We start from the raw sequence: 16,400 nt of genomic DNA, 5'->3' as shown, positions 1-16,400 counted from the left end.
CAAACTGTAGCCTAAAGCATTATTTCTCCAGCACACAAGCCTAAATAATAAAACAGAGAATCTGCTAATCAGCTTTATCTCACTGTTCAAACAACTTCCATAGACACTTGCAACTGTTGCAGAAAACCACTTGGAGACTCAATTTAAAGCAGCGGTTTTAGTGTTTAAGGCCCTAATGATTTGGGACACATCTATCTGGAGGGCTGGCATGCACCCAAGGCTGCCTGTGCATTAAGATCCATGTTTGAGGACATGTTCTCTGGCCCATTGCTGAAAAATGCTTGGCTGAAGGCGACTGGGGCACTCTTGATCAGTGGTGTCCCCATATGTATGGAATACAATCCCCTTCGAAATTCATGTGGCTCCACCATGACTGAGGCTTAAAAAAACCCCAAAACTTTAAAACCATTGTTACTTCAAGCTGTGTTTTACTAACAACTACACTATGGATCAATTTGGCTGTTTATTTTAATGGGTGTATATGTTTAGATTCACAATTCTATATGTTCTGTTCTATTCTAGAATTGTTGTTCTATTCTAGAATTAGACACTGATTTCACAGCTACTGTGTGCTGAAAGGTGGGTTAGAAACCTTTTAAAGAAATATTTGCATTTTCCTAGTGTCCCAATCATAAGAATCTTTGGTTGGAAGTGGGGGGGGGATCTTACCACGTGTGAGAGGGAGGCCAATGCACAAAGTTGCTCACTGCATCTCCTGCTACTATGCCCTGAATATACCGGTCAGTCTGTGCATCATCTGGAGATCTTTCACGTGACTTTCACAAGTTGCTCTGTGTTTACTATCAAGAGTGAAGTCTTCCTTTCATTCTCTGCACAAACACAAGTAAATAGTCAATAAGGTTTCAATACTTTGTTATTAGAACACAATTATTTCCCCCTTTGCTTGTGCAGACAAGCTCTGTCAAGCATTTTACTAGTGCATGACATATTTGAAAGGTTGAAATGAAAAGTTGAAATGAGAACATGCATATTATTCACTGCAATTTGGCTGTTCAATTCAGGGAAGTATGTGTCATGTCAGGAAGTACAGCAAAAAATAATGATAAGAAAGAAAGGCGGGCTGCATGTATGACACTGAGGGTTGTTGTTTTTAACCCTACATGTCTTCTCATCAACTCACCTAAGCAATCTAAATAATTTACCTCAAACAAAATGTCAATGACTTGAAGCCTTGAGACTCAAATTCAATATGAAGCGTGAAACCTTCAGTAATGTTTTACCAGAGTTTTACATCTATATTAGGAGTTTTGCTCAAGAACTCTTAAGTAAAATATTCCTTTGTCACCAGGGTGGATTAATTAAGATGCTGCATTTAAAATGTAGCAGACTTTTAGTTGTCTTGTGCAAAAAATTCCATTAACACTTCTTGGCTATATCATAGTTTTAAATTGTGTGCTTTCAGGAAAGGAAACAGTGAGTCATTCAGTCCAGACACCTATTTATACCAATTTGTGCCCACAGACTCATGATTCAGAGGGGAAATTTTCTGCATTTTAGTCCCACTTTTCCTCCAAGTAAGTTTGGCATTACATGGCACCCCTATTTTATCTTCAGGACAACCGCGTGAGGTAGATCAAGCTGAAAGAGGTTGATTGGTATTAGGTCTAGTGAACTTCACAGCTGTGTGGGGATTTGGACCCAGGTCTAGCCAGGTTATTCATTTCAGTAGAAAATGCCAATCTCCACATGCAATACATAGTAAGCAGAGAAAAATTCCCTTTGCTTTAATGAACAATGAAGATATTATGGGTGGAGAAACTCTCGGTGAGTATAAAAGCTCCTGCTGTAGCAGTGAAATAGGCTGTATGATGGCACACTGCACTGACAAAAATATCTAGGAAAGTAAAGAATAAGAACAACAAAAGTTGACTTCTTCAAAGGTAGGGACAAAGCAAACCTTTTAAGAGGAACATCACTGGCTTCAAAACGTGCACATTTTTTTCCGTCCTTTGTGAGCTCCAAAATAGGCAGTTCTGTAAGCTTTCAGCATGGTTCATGTGGAAAAAGAGAGAAATCAGCTGTGGTGGGCACCTATTAACTAGTACTTGTCACATTTTCATAGATTTTGCTGAATCTCTAACTCCGTTTTGCAATTAAAAATAAAAGTCAAACAGTCTGCCTGATACATCATAGTAGTCAAAAGATTGTGGTGTGATACTCCACATTGGCACTAGAAGCAGCATTTGACAACAATGTGCAAGTTTATAACATCAGTTGCAAAGCTGGCATCATCCTGTGAAACATCCTGTTTAGCATATAGATATATTAATATAGATCTATTTAAAATTTACAAGAGAGAGAGCAGGAGTCACAACTCTCCTGAAATTTATTTATGTTGCCAGTTTCCCTGTTCAAATTGCTGCACAGGCCTCAAATCACTCTGCTTTTCAGTCGCATGACTTGGCAACCAGGCATAGAATATTGTTTTAAAAGCTTGTTTTCCCCCTGCCAGGCTTACGCATAGCAGTAGCATCGCCACTGCTGAATGGGGTTTAGATGTGGTGTAACATGGGGCTCTTTAACTTTCACCAACTTGCTTTACACCAGCCTATTCCCTAAAATGATAACACTTGTATTTACCAAATCAAGATTCAAAATTCCATGGACTGATCATCTGCATCATCTTCATGTCTTCTACTTCACCATCTTCTTCATAAGAGTCCAGATATCATGTAGAACATGAATATATCCTTGATCAAGTGCCAGGCTCATAACCACAACTCTTTCTTTTCTTTTCTTGCATATTAGCCACTGCCAGTTTAGTCTGAATGGTGCAGCAACTTAAAGAGAAACTGCAACGACTTCTGGCAACATTAACAACTGTATGGATTTCCAATTGGAACAAATCCTTAGGGAAGCATGTATCATTTAGCAATTTCCTTGGCATTAATCCACACTCTTTCCCGGAGTCTTTTGGTACAGATATTTCTTCCTTCAAAATATAAGCAGTTCTTCATGATGCAGGAGAGTAAAAAATGATGCTAGACAGGCAAGGCCTGTCCTATCAAGACATGGAAACTTGATGGTTAATAGCTAATCCAGTCTGGCTTAATGTGAGGCTCTTTCTGTATCTGAACTAAAGAATATGCAGCAGTGTTGGCTTCGTAGAGTAAAAGCGTGGAACAAGTGAGCTGATAGCTTTTCTTGGACCAATTAGCCTGAAGTTAGCTCAAGTCTCTGGATTCTTTTCATACATCAAATAATATTCATGTAAAAGAATATACTGTGAAGCTGTGACGCTCTGTTTAAAACTTGTGCTAAATAAGTCCTCTGACTGAGTTTTTAAAAGGTTTCATAGAACTTACTAGATCAGTATCTTGACTATGCAATGATCTGAATTTGTCAAAAGCTTTTCTTCTTCTGGATCTTGACAAGAGCTCCTCTTTGAAGCCCACTGGTCTAGCAGATCAACAAAGAAGAATCCACAATTCCAGTTCATGTTTATATATATTCCAACTCCATTATTGCTGTGTGAGATTGTTTCTTGCAAGCTGTGTGCTGGCATTTTCCCCATAGTGTCACACAGAGTGTGCCATTCTTTTCATAAAGCACCAAGCAATAGTGTGATAAGCAGGGTTGCCCCATAATATTTTACTGCCAGAGGTGAATCAGAAAATGCCACCCCCAGGAATTGTGGGGAGAGAGAGAGAGAGAGAGAGAGAGAGAGAGAGAGAGAGAGAGAGACAGGGGAAAGTCACTCTTCTCCTTTGCCTCCTGCCTTCTCTGCAGCTCCACCAGCAATAAACAGGAGCAGCAGCAGCAGGCAAACCTCTCACCTGGCTCTTGGTGAGGACAACGCTACGGTCTGGCACAGTCCAGCCAGTGGCCAAGGGTGGCAGGAGGGGGGATAGCTGGTGACTGGGAGTGGCCTGGGGAGCTGCCAGGCTGGAGCCCTGCCCAGTTGGGTAACAGTGAGATCCTCATGGCGCTGCATCCACAGCTGAAGGAGCAACAACAAAGGTGCATAAGGATGCCCCTCTTTTTCCTTTCCAGATCTGCCACCCTTCCCAGCTCTCCCTAGCCTGCTGTTTAAGGCAACTGCCTCAGTCAGGCTAATGGCAGGGCTGGCCCTGGTGATGAGACAGTGTTTAAATGTTTGGGACATGCAACCTTCATAGGGAATTTATTCATATGATCAGCAAGATCAGGCATTGTGACTGCAAAGGAAGTTTGGCTGGTAGATTTACAGTGAAATCATGTACGTGTTTACTCAGAAATAAGATCCATTCATTTCAATGGTCACTTACCCGGTACCTGCATGGGCAGAGGTTGCGACCCACTGCTGAAGCTTGTGGGCATTGGTCCTTTCCCCTGGGTTCCTGCCAGACCCCATTTTGAATTCTGGCCAATCTGCGGCGGCTAGGGGGTGGGCAGGGAGTGGACTGTGCATCAGCAGTCTTCACCAGTCCACTCCCTTGGCATTTAAGTGGGCCAGCGCCACCCAAAGCTTTAGCACTTGCAAAAGATTCACTATTAAGTACAGCAATTGCTGTATGAACATCCCTATTGCATGCAGACCAACATATGTGGAAAGTCTGGGTGCCCTAATTCCACATGGAGCCAGTAAGTGCATTCACACCGACTGTTTCCCAGGTTGTAGCATGTGCCACAACAATTCTGTGGACAGCTTGTTGTGCATTCTCTCTTTGCCTACAAGCTATGGTATGAATTCTCACCACACATAGTAAAACCCCTGGGTGGTATTAATGTAAATTTTACTCAGAATAGACCCATAGAAGTCAATGAACATGACCAACCTAGGCCCATTAACTTCAGTGTGTCTACTCTGTGCAAAACGTAGTTGAATACCACCCCTTAGGTGACAATCATTAATCATTCCATCAGCAAAAGCATTTCAGCTTGCCAGCTGGAATGAATCCCCCCCCAATTCTGGGGGTTCTTGCAATCCTCCTGAACCAATTTGAGGGGATGCAGAGAGGGCAAGCCCCATTGCACTAGTGGAAATCCTTCCATGGGCTTTCACTAGCTGGACTCATTAGCTGAATTGCCCATTACTATTATACTATGTGATGTTTCACTGCTTTAAACCTATCCCACACTTTCATTTGAGGAGAGTAGCTTTGCACCATCACATTTAACACGTGAATCCTCCTCCACTCTTTTCAGACTAACCATGTTCAGTTTTCAGAGTGAAAATTTCCATGCGTACCTCCACATCCAAGAGATGCATTGCCTGGGAAGACTTTTATTGAATCTGTTGTGATCAAAACAAATGATCTGCTATCTACTACCTTTACATTTACTGACTTTTTACATTCAATACTAATTTTATTACAAAAGTACTCAGTTGTGAAATATGCAGTCTCTTTAAGTGCTTTTCACTGTACAATTTATATTATGCAAATGTGTTAAACATTTCAGTTAGCATTACTATTATAGCTTGACATTTGTTTTGCCTTTGAATAATGTTAGTGCTTTATCTGGAACTTCAGAGACACTTACATTGTTTGCAGCCTTTAAGCTACACAATCCAAAGTAGTTTTACATATTATGATCAATCCCATTATAAGCTGGAGAATGACCTGGCGCTTGACTTCTCACTTGGATTTTTCACTGTAGGAAAAGGCAAACGTTGAACTCCTTGACACTTGCAACTGATTAACAGATGTGGGGTAGATATAAATGGCATTTCAATTGATGAATATCCAGCTAATCTACTACTGTGATCTGTATTATTGATCGATAGATTGGAAATATTTATGCTCTGCCTTTCAACAAATCATTTTCAAGGTAGCTTATGACATAGTGAAGCTATTCAGAAATCTACATGGTGCTCTTGTTGCTCTGAATGGAGGCAGAAACCAATGTTTCCTTCCCCTCCTTCTTCACTCCTGGGGCAGCTAGTAGTTAAGAGTCCTTTCCCTGAATCTCCTCCTCCTATGGCTGATGGCTGGAGATGAACTAGTCTTCTCATTGCTGTATTATTTGTGGGAGAGAGGGATGGAATGCAACCTGCCCTGAGCCTAGCCAAAGGCAAAGACCAGAATGTATTTCCTTTAATTTCTATATAATGTGTGCCACAAACCTCACAATCCAATGCATGTTTATTCAGAAGGTATAATGTAGCCTTGTTAACAGATTTAGGTTAACAGCCAGATTTAGGGCAGTGCATGAAATATTTGAAAAATGAATAACTTTTTTTCTCTCAGAATGATGAATGAAATATTTTAAAGGGATTTTTTAAACTAGTATTCTTGCATTAAATTCACATTGCTACAAATTCCTTAGATGCAATATGCAAAAATATAGTGATCATAGTATTGCTTCTGTGTTTGGTTATTAAACAAACAACACTTAAGTCTTGATGGTGGAAAAGTACTTTAAAATCTTTCAGACTTTAGGTAATAGGTCCAAGAGTGCAATCTCAGAGTCTTTCAAGCATGTTGTATAAGCTCTGTAGTGTAAGCTTTGAAACAAACTCTAACTCCTGTTGCTTCTTGCTTGACTCAGATTATTCCATCTTCTGCAATCAAGTGAAATGAACAACAAGTGCAATTGTTGAACGGGTTTTTCCCCCCTTTTCATGTAAACAATCAATTTTCTGAAGTCCATGAAGCTCAAGTGAAGGTTCAGAATCTGAAACTAATGATCTTTCAGACACTAGCTGCAATTACAAAAATAATTGAGCAGAGCAATCCGAAAAGCAGGGAGCCATGGAATAGTGAATAATCTTAGTTTGAAGGGTAGATAGAGAGACAGATAGTATTGGATGTCTTTTTTGTTTCAGCAGTTTTTGAAACCACTCGTTTCAGTGGGAGGAATTAGCTAAGTGTGCTTCAGGCTGGTATTGTTTATGGCCCATTCCTGAGACCTCTCAGAAGAATGGAGAGACTTTGGATCCAGCAAATCGTAGGCTGCCTGACCTATCCCAGAACACGTCATTTTGGAGCCTACCACTGACAAAAACACTGCAAACAGCCCTTTCCTCTGCCATACATAAAGAGAAACAGGTGCTTCAGATGCCTTTTCTCTTTGCCCAGGCTCTCCTTGACCCTGTTTGGAGCCTGCTTTATGTGCTTGAATTCACAGGATTCCTGTTTCATTTGTTTTTCTATGCTTTTAGATGCTTCTATGGTGAAGCTTTAAGATGCTTCTATGCTGAAGCTTTATCGGTTTTAAGTTGTATTTTTGGTTTAATGATACTATTTGTTGTACTATATGCTGCTTACAGATTTTTAAATATTAAGCAGCTTATAAATGCTTTTAAATAAATACATGTATAGAATTGCACTATAGGCACTGCAATGACTGCTTTAAGCACCTTTTCCTAAGGGCCAATTCACAAAACTATGGTGGTAAGCCCATGAAAATCCTGCAGAACACACAATGAAGCTTTTTGTATGCTACTGAAAATATTAATTTCTAAAATTTTGTTACAGCATGCAGAAAAAGCTTTGAACTTCACAGGGTAGGACCTGCATACAACCAGCTAACTGCAGACACAGAGTCAACATTTCTAAGTTGTTTTACAGTGCTACCCATATGTTTAGCAGTGGTGAGAACCTTCCCAAAGTACAAAGTCAATTGATTTTAAGTGGCTTTGGCCAAGTAAATACCATGTGATTAATGCAACAGTTCGAGTTCTTCTGAACATTCACAGAACAAATGGCAAAGCCAAACTTCCTTCCTAAGAATCAGTATGTGTTAATGGTGGATAACCTGCCTGTATCCCCATGGAAAAAAACAAGCCACTCAAGTAAAATCAGTCTTCTTTTACATAGAACAAACTAGTTGAGCAGTGTTAAAAGCTGGGTATTGATTTGTGCCCAGACTGAAAGTCATGCGCTGATGTAAATGAAAATGTGTCAAGAGTCAATATTGATTTTTTTTTAAGCTAGGTTGTCCCCTGGGAAATACTGCCAGACATACTACTATGCTTGTCAGTGAGTGAAATAAGACCCTTTTCCACAAGGCTACACATGTCCAAGCATCAAATTTCCTCTTTTTACTGAAGTAAAGTGGACACAGTGCTTAGCATCAACAGCTCGTACTGTGAGAAAAGAGTTTGGTGAAAAGGAAAGGGGATAATAAAATTCTGAAGGGAATAAAGGGCTATTGAAAAATCTGGAGACACCCTATAAATACATGTGAAAAGTACAATTTTGTTTTATGGGTGAGAATTAGCACCTAAAAGCTACCAGAGAACTTTATGAAGTTTTCAGGCACAAGAAAAATGTACTAAATACCTGATACCTGTTGGATAGTTGATCTTAATAACACCTGAAGAATATCTAGAGAATGGTGTAAAGAGACACGACACAGTGCTACTGCTAAAGCTTAGGAGGTTTTGCCATTTAAGCTACAGCAGCGAGAAGTCTCTTGGGTAGATGTGGAATATGTGAACAAATCCTGAGTTCCCTATAGGATCTCATGATACAATTCTTTAACATCTACTCAGAAGTAAGTCCTGTGAAATTCGGTGGTGTTTACTACCAGATATAGGTGGATATAGGATTATGGCCTGAATCACGTTGATAAATAACAATGAAGATTCAATGTGAACTCTTTTTAGATGAGTAACAGACAGCTAACAATGCACTTCTATATGTATAGTCTCTGAAATCAGTCGCATTAGCACATGGTTGTGCAACATGTGCCAAGCATGTACAATAGCTTATCCTTCTTCCAACAACATTTCCCCATAGCCCTCAATAACAGCCTGTGCAATTTCCAAGTAAAGACTTGGAGATGTTGATAATACTTACTTTTGCTCTTCTATTCAAGAATAAATACATTGAAAAAGTATTGCATGAATTAAAGTATCTACACTGTACAGTAAAAAAAGTCAGATTGCTTTTTCCTTAAATAATATTTGATATTGCTGGTTTGATGTACTTTCTATTCGGAAAAGCTCTTGCATCAGGGAGAAGGTGGCTCCAACAAGAAAAATGAATTCTAAAATTCTTACCAGTCAATGGTTTAAAAAGGTGCACATCTCAGATGTACCAACCTATCCAGAGGTGGGTTTAGGATAGCACAACCAGTTGGGCCGCACTGAGCACCAGTACTATAGAGGGCACAGGAGCGATGAACTAGAATGGAGCACGAGAGGCAGGGGGCGCCAAATTTTAGTGTCACGCAGGGAGCCATTAAAATCTGTGAGCCCAAAGCCTGCCACTGATTTATCCCTGCCACTCTGCCTTCTTTGAAATCAGCAAGGTGGGAAAGAGTACTTTGGTCATGGCACTACAACAAAAGGAGAAATAAGACGATCAAATAGCACTGAGAATTGGTGCAGATAGAATTGGTATAAATAGTTACAACACTGACTTGCCTCTTCTTCTGCTGATATGTGCTATGTAGCCTGGGGGATAACATGGTCTATTATTGGACATGAGGTTGAAGACTGCATCGCTCTAATGGGGCAATTAACTCTAACACTCAGCAACTCTTGATCTGCAGAATTTTGTTTTAAGATTACAATGATGAGGTGAAGATTAACACTTCTGGGTGTTACGGGACTGATGAGACATGACTTATTAATCCTCCAAGAAAAGCTTAATTGGACGCTAGAGTAACCTTGCTTCATTGTTACACACCACCAATCCCTGGGAGATTGAAGTAGTTGGGGGTATATGATAGCAAACGTTTTTGTAATTAGGCACACGAAGACTAATAATTCCCCTCTTTAGGAAAAGCATATGTCATTCTCTTCGGTTATCACCCAGAGTTTTGAATTAAATGGAAGCCAATCCTAAAAGCCATTAGGCACTGTCAAGATCTATAAAACAGGAAGGCTCTTTGTGAGAACCAGCCCCCTTTGTTTTCAAGAGAATTCCTTCCAAGTGCTGGCCAACCAGAGCGAGGTCTATTCTAGTTAGCTAATTAACAGTCCAATTTGCTTTTAGTGTGTTGCTCGTTCTTTCATCAGGCTCTCTTGCATTTACCCATAAAAAGGGTTTTGCAACAGAGCTGAAAACATTTCCAAAATAGTATATTGAAAATATTTCTGCTGGGAAGAAAAGCTTCATGGGCAAGGAATCATGGGGAAATGAATTAAGTATTTGCTTTTGACATGAAAAAGCTGGAACTATCTTCTGTTAAGTTCACTAAGCGACCTTCTGCCAGTGCAGACATGTTCAGTGAATACTTGGAGGGAAGGAACAAGGATCTCACCATGTTCACTCCTCTGTTAAGACTTTTGAATAAACATACACTTTGGGAATGGAGGCAGCAGACATGTTCCTGATTTCCCACAACCATTTCACATTCATTGAGGGTCTACCCACCATTATTGTACAACTTCATGTGACATAAAATATGTGAAATAAACTATGTCACATGAAGTGATATTGGGGATTTCAAAAAATCAAAACCAAGCAAGCCCTTCCTGGTCTGATCTGGAGCAGAATGATGTGAGACAAAGTTTAACCTTTCTTCCCTGCCATGACCTAGGGGTGCAGGGATGGGGATTATCCCCCATTCAACAAATACTGACAATAAAACAGCAACAACTCACCAATGGGAGTTGGTTTTCCTTTTGCAACTTACAGCTTTAGGGCGAAACTTTTCAGTATCATGCTGATAGTAATGTGCAGTAGGGCCTTCAGTGCTCTGAAGAGTTAGAATAATAACATTTTAGAGTTGAAAGGGACCTCAAGTGTCATCCAGTCCAAATCCTTCAATGTAGGAATCTCAACACGCAGTCCTCCATCCAATTTGAAACCATACCATACCCTACATTTGCAAAATTAAACAGGTTCTGGTAGAGTTGTTAAGAGGATAAATACAATTGCGTGACCGGGCGGCGACCGCCCTGACCCCCAAATACAATTGTAATTATTTCTTAGTTGGAATAAGACTTTTCACTGTACAGAGTGTGTTTTTACAATTGCTTTTCTATTTATTCTCGAACATCACTGTGAGCTAAGACAGACTGAGAGGCTGTGATTTATTCAAGATCACCCAGTGGCATTAAAGCTAAGAAAGGTTTCAATCCGGGGTCATTTGTATCCCAACTCAGCATTCTGCTCACCATACCACCCTGACTCACAGTAAATTTGATCAACTATATGAAGCATTTTATACAATACAGAAATTGTTGGCAGTTTTCCTTAAAGTTGTTTCAGCTACAGCATTGGGGAGACTTGTATTTATCCATGTCCTTTACTGCAAGGGAAATGAGAAATTATAATGATGGGATCATTAAAGATTTTAGAATAGTGAAGAGCTTGTGAAATAACTTAGCATGCTCATTAAGGACTTGGAGCAATCGTTTGAGAAGAAAAAGCCTTCCTACCATATTTATTTACTCTGCTATGCAAAGGATGTTTTGAGTCAATTGGGATAATCATTGTCAGAATTTTATGTGATTACAAAGCAAACTAATAAGCCATGCCTATAAAATTATGTCAATCATATCTAAATATCAACAGGAAAGCTACTTCCATATGTAGATGCAGAGTTTCCAAATGTAGATGTTCAGTGAGGTGCAAACAGCATGCATTATCTGTCACTGATTTTAGCACTGATGCTAGCTGATGATCCCAATTCAAGATGAATTGCATTTAACAGGGCAGTTCTTTGCACGTCTTTTCAGAAGTCTTCCATTAGTTCAAGTGAGTTACTCTTAGGTAAGGACAAATAGGGTTGTTGCTCAAATCCCACTGCAATCAACTCGTTTAAAATGATGGATTCTAGTGGGACTTAAGGCCAACAACTTTATCTGCATGGGGGATAGCGTCTTGCATGAAGCTTGACTACTTGTGGCATTAAAGTAAAAGAAAACTCACTTTTTTTAGTGGATAATGCTTATTTTTTAATGGCTAAATTTGTGAGTTTCAAATGTAGGGCGCAGGAAACTGTGTAGGGAAGGCACATAGTAGACCAATAAGCTTCCAGACTGTCACTATTTTCAAGTGGGATTTGATCTCATACTGGCAAATTCAGCTTGCACAGTTATAGCTGATTGGAAGGCCTTGTGCAACAAACCTCCTTCCCCAAAAGATTCCTGAGTCCAGTGCCACTTGCTTTGATGCAACGTAGTCTAGCATCCCGGTAAACAAAATGGATGCTCATTAAATTGCCAGCATTGTCTAATCTCCCTGAAAACAGAGTAAAGATGAATACTCAATAAACAGGTAGTCTGGAAGTGACATTAGTTGTGAATGGTAGCTCCAAAGATTTGCTTGCACAAGGATGTCCTTAATTTTCACTGAACCCTTCTAACTACAGTCCCCAGCATTACATCCCAAATCATTCCCGGGAATCCTATAAGAAGGCAACAGGCTGCAGCATGAGGGTGGGAGGAAATTCCTGTCCTTCTAGTAGGCCTCCACACATGGCTCTATGGATCAAAGCCATTCTGATTCCTCTTGTCACATCTTTGCTTAGCCATAACCAAGCAGGCACAGTTTGTAGAAAATACAAGCTCCTACGATAGGACCCAACAGTTTAAAAATGACCTAGAATACTAAGTGCATTGGAAATGTAAGTTATGTTGACTTTGACTGTGCTATTCTGTAAGGTAGTTTGGGCGGTGGGGTATGGGGAGAGATAGAGAGAGAATGAATTACACTCTCACTGCGAATTTCAATCAGATCTGTCATCATACACTGAAAACAGCTATTCCGGTTGGGCTCAGTTCAGTGCATTCCTAGTCCCAGCTGAGGATTCAGTGCAATCAGTTGCAGTAGCTGGCAGGGAGAGGCAGTTGTGGTCAATTCTTCTTGGCAGCGAGACAGCAGTCTTATCCCCAAGGAGAGGAAGGAAATTGGAGTTGAATGATTTGGGGCTGCCCAGGCTGATATGCAACCTATACACAGAAGAGCAATATGCAGGAGGAAGTCATCCAGTTATCTCAAATTCCTTTAACTTCACACTGACACAGGCAGCACGAAAGCAACAAGCATCTAGGAAACCTATAGGAACACATATTAAAGTAGCATATCATGTGCACACCAGAATTCAAATACTGAATAAGTCCACTTATCCATATTTTGGTCTAAAGCATGAGTGTGTAGTGACCTCTCTTTGCTGAAAGCTGGCTCAATTGCATTATCATCTGTTTGTTCAAAGGCTAAGCTTAACAGCTGTTCTCCTTACGTAATTTTTACATCCAACCCTGTACATAGAAAAGGAACAATGGCAATCTCACTGTGGCCAACCTTTTTGTAAGTGCTTTACTGCAACGTTAAAACTAAGAGATGCACAGAAGTGCAAGCGATTTAACAATTAAGTTTATATATCAAATGCTGCTGGGCAAAACATTTTAGTCACTGGCATTCTCATAATGGTAAAAGCTCACTAATTCAGAATGCCTGCATTCAGATCCTTCTTGGTTTGTGCTGAAAGCATTAATGAATTAATTGGTCCCATTATTAGTTAAACATGGTACAGGTTTTAAAGTACACATTTTAACTAGATCTTAATTGGCACTCTGCTAAAAAGGACAGGTCCAGTCAGTAATGCAACAAGGCTGAAAATATGCATCTCCTGACTTAAACAATGAACTCAAGATTCCCCTGCCCCCATTATGTAACTCAATAAAAGGTAGCTTAACCATGAAATATCATTTGTTTACAATAATTTAGTATTTCTTTAAATTCATTTAAAGCAAGAAAATGAAATGCTATGAACTGTAATTAGCAGGCTGTGCTATTTCTCAAGTTTTTATTATCTGATTATAGATAACAGATTGTGATCAAGAGGGATTAGACCCAGATTGTCTAGGCATGCACCTATATTATTCCGTGTAATTTCTTCTCAGGAGCTGTTAGCACAGAATTTCCACTACTACTTAAACTTTGCTGAGTTTACACATTTGGAGATTTGATGTGATGGCAGGGATTACTAAAAGAGAAACTGCTGCTGGTATATGTACAGTGAGTGATATCCAGTGCTAGTCATACACAGAGTAAGCCCACTGAAATCAATATACCTCAGTCAATGCTCTCCATTAATGTAAAATTAAGACAATGGGCAGGGCTGGATTAACCATTAAGCAAAATAAGCATGTGCTCAGGGCATCAAAGGAAAGGGGGCTCCACAGAAATGTTCCGTCGCCGGGTTTTTAACATTAAAGGCCACAAATTGTTCAGCTGAGCATTAATTTTCACAGTTGAAGTATATGAAAAACCCCAACAGAACAAGTATGCAACAAGGCAAGCTGGCCTGGATACCTTATCTCCACTAAATATAGAAGGAGATGTGTTATGTAAGATTAGCTTTGAGGATCTGATCAAAGACTTTGCAATTACAAAATGTTGGATAAAATTTGTCAGTGGTACCTCGGGTTAAATACAGTGGTACCTCGGGTTCCGGAGGTCCATACTTAACCTGAAACTGTTCTTAACCTGAAGCACCACCTTAGCTAATTGTTAATTGCTTTTCACATTAGTCTTGAGGTGATTAACAAACATAGCAGCAGGGGATGTAAAAGACCTCTGCCTTAGAGCCTAAACAGCCACTGTCAATTAGAGCAGATAATACTTGATTATATGAACAAATAGCAGGAACTTTAGAAGCTGCCTTAAATACAGTGAGAGCAGTGATCTATATAGCTCAGAACGGTCTACAGTGATTGACAGCAACTTTCTAGGATTTCAGACAGGGGTCTTTTGCAGTCCTACCTAGAAGTGATGGGGACTGAACCTGAGAGCTTTTGCATGCAAAGCAGATGCTCTAGCACTGAGCTACATCCCTGCTCCTCCTCTGATTTGCTATAAGGCAGCTTCCTTCATTTTGCTTCGTTGGATCCCAATGTCTGTTTTGAGCTAATTGGTCCAGGGTCAACCCACAGATCATGCTATTCATGGTCACTTCCAACATTTCCCACCCCAAACCATCTGTTTCTACTCTTGTTAATGACTTTAGATTGGGATGTGCCAGAGACAAGAAGAGGAACTAATGTCTCGCATCTGACATTTGTCGAGGAGTAAACAAATCACTTCAGTTGTCAGCTGCGAACTGGGTTGGATCTCTCTTGAAACAAATGCCAGCATCTTCATGTGCAAAATAAAAGGCTTTTTTGATCTCCAGAGGCCTTTTGGTAGCCAACACTTACTTCAGTGTCAGTGACCAGGCAGAGCAAAGGGCAGAAGGATGAGACAAGCGCAGCAAGGGACTAACAGGAGAGGAAGTCAACCAGAAAAAAACAGGATTTTCTCAGGCATATATTTTATTTATTGGGAGAGAACTGACTAGGTGATTCTTTCACATTTCTCAAGGTGAGGCAATTGAGAAGCAGGGCCATGCACAAACTGCTGAGACACTCCTAATGGAACTGCATTGGAATTACTTTCAAGGAGATTGTCTTAAACTGTTTGATAGGGGAAACTACTCTGGAATTGGTAGAACAGCGTATAATTCACTGGGGCTCTAATGACAATTTTATGATGTGGTGTTGGGGGGAGCAAAAACCTTTTATCCCCTTCTTTAGAAGAAAAGGCAGTATTTCTTATATAAACATATACTTACATATTCCACTGAAATGGCAAGATTAAAAGAATAATTAGAATTCTGGGTCACAGTGGTATTCTGTTCACATCTCAGCCCTTAACAATCTGTTAAATGAGAGAGCTTAACAGAGGCAGGATTAACTGACTTTCTTTTAAGTTTGGTAATTGCAAATGCAAAATGAACATCATTCTGCCGACATGGTGCCAGAGGACAGCTCAAGCTGACGAAAGAGTGGTGAGCTATGATAAATAATGTATGCCCAATATCAAAAGCTGAATGAGATACAGAAATGGAGAACCCATTTCAAAATTTGGAATTTGCTCAAAGCATTTCCTGCAGTGATTCTCAAGAGGATGAGTACAGATCAGTAATAAGCTCTATAACTGTGTATAATTTATAAACTTACACCCTTTTTATTCACAACAATTCTTATGTTATGCTTAAAGAAGGAAACAAAGAGAGAAAACAGTAAGAGCCACTTGATAAATCTGAATGAGATGGTTTTCTTTTCACTTCACCTTTTGCACTATAGGGTGTCAGTTCTGACTAGAACCCCCATACATTCCAAATGTTAAACCCAACAAATGGACAGGAGAAAAGAACACTTCATTCTTATGTGACTGGTTTTTCTAGAGCCTTTTTTTTTAAAAGAAGAGCTATCCTGTATATTTATAACAAGTGATATTTAAGTGATTCCTGTACACTTTAAAAGGATTGTCTACTGCTACATTTGCATAACTAGACTGTTCCATGATCATCCCATGACATCACAGCAGCTCAGGCTATGTTGGATGATGCAACAAACCATTTGATAAAATGAAGCCAGAGGGTTTTTTGCTAATAGATATTGCTAGGGAGCTGTCAACGGCTGCGGGGTGCACAACTAAGGTCTTACTGCTTCTTTCCGGTTCCTGTGATTTATTTGGCAAATTGGCAGAACCACTTTTTCTTGTGCTTCA

General features: G+C 39.8%; 1 protein-coding gene and 1 long non-coding RNA gene across 5 annotated transcripts in view; one reads left to right on the top strand and one right to left on the bottom strand.

The window, feature by feature from the left end:
- The window catches only part of HS3ST5 (heparan sulfate-glucosamine 3-sulfotransferase 5), a 142,074-nt gene that overhangs the window by 114,768 nt on the left and 10,906 nt on the right, over positions 1-16,400 (top strand). The window lies entirely within an intron of this gene.
- The window catches only part of LOC128410456 (uncharacterized), a 34,912-nt gene continuing 31,083 nt past the window's right edge, over positions 12,572-16,400 (bottom strand). For both annotated transcript variants that reach the window (XR_008329511.1, XR_008329510.1), the window contains exon 3: positions 12,572-12,729. This is a non-coding gene — a long non-coding RNA (uncharacterized LOC128410456). The remainder of the gene's footprint in view (positions 12,730-16,400) is intronic.

The sequence above is a fragment of the Podarcis raffonei genome, chromosome 3 (genome assembly GCF_027172205.1).
Source record: "Podarcis raffonei isolate rPodRaf1 chromosome 3, rPodRaf1.pri, whole genome shotgun sequence".
NCBI classification, from domain to species: Eukaryota; Metazoa; Chordata; class Lepidosauria; order Squamata; family Lacertidae; genus Podarcis; species Podarcis raffonei.
The sequence above is the reverse complement of the archived record's forward strand: the minus strand, read 5'-3'. Positions and strand labels throughout refer to the sequence as shown.